Below are 1,142 nucleotides of genomic sequence, written 5' to 3'. Positions count from 1 at the left end.
AGTAAATTTCAACAAAACAAAAGTCCATAAGTATTGCTATTAATGGAAAATTAATCTATTTTAAAGACAAATACAATTTTTTTCAACGGATTTTCTAACTCGGTAAGTCGATGACTAATCCACCATATATTGATACTCTATTTATTAAGGGCCTGTCACTAACTAATGAATTATTATCTTATTTAAATGGACAAATGAGATGACCATTCATCCAATTCAAATTGATTAAAACAAATATTAATTATTTTTAATATTTTTAAATTGTAAAATATTTATAATAATAATAATTACTATAGATATTTTTCATTTAAATTTTAATAAATTTTTTTTATATAATTTTATGTACTACACGGAAACATATACTAATAAAATTTAAATTCGTGACAAATTAGTTATTAGCCGTTAAATTAAAAGATATTTAAAAAAATTGTAGTTTTCATGTAAAGTAATTAGGATATCTTACAATCACTATTAAAAAAGTTTACTTCTAACGGTCATTTATTTTACTTTTACGATAATGAAAATAAATATTAATAAATTTATCAATAATTAAACATTAATTATTTTATACTTTATCACCAAAAAATTTTAGCGTCAACTATATAATTGTCGACAAAATCTTATTTAATAATCATAAATTAAAATGTATATAATTGTCATTATAACATATGATAATAAATATAATATATAATTGTCACAAAAATATAAGTTAAATAAGACATATAATAATTATTATATTATTGTCACTAAAAATTTATCATTAAAAACACTTTTTGTTATAGTGAATGTCATGGTATTTTTTGTGTAAATTTAAAAACAAATGAGGTTATAATTTATCTTTTTTTTTATATATTAAAATTTTTTGTAATCGAATATCAAGCTCACCTTCTAATTATAGTTTCACATAAAAAATATTTTATTTTCTTCTTTAAACTTAGATCTAATGCTTTTTTTTTATCTGTAATAAGTGTCATATGACTATTTCATCAATAGAATATTTTTATTTGGTTTGGAAAAATTTTTATTTTTCAAAAATACTTTATAAAAATTAGTTTTTAAAGGATTACTTTTTAAATATTATAGTATATATGTTTGATAAATTAAATAAAAAATAATTTTTAATAAACACAGATAACAATAAA

The sequence above is a fragment of the Arachis duranensis genome, chromosome 6 (assembly GCF_000817695.3).
Source record: "Arachis duranensis cultivar V14167 chromosome 6, aradu.V14167.gnm2.J7QH, whole genome shotgun sequence".
Classification (NCBI taxonomy): Eukaryota; Viridiplantae; Streptophyta; class Magnoliopsida; order Fabales; family Fabaceae; genus Arachis; species Arachis duranensis.
This window is presented reverse-complemented; position numbering follows the sequence as displayed.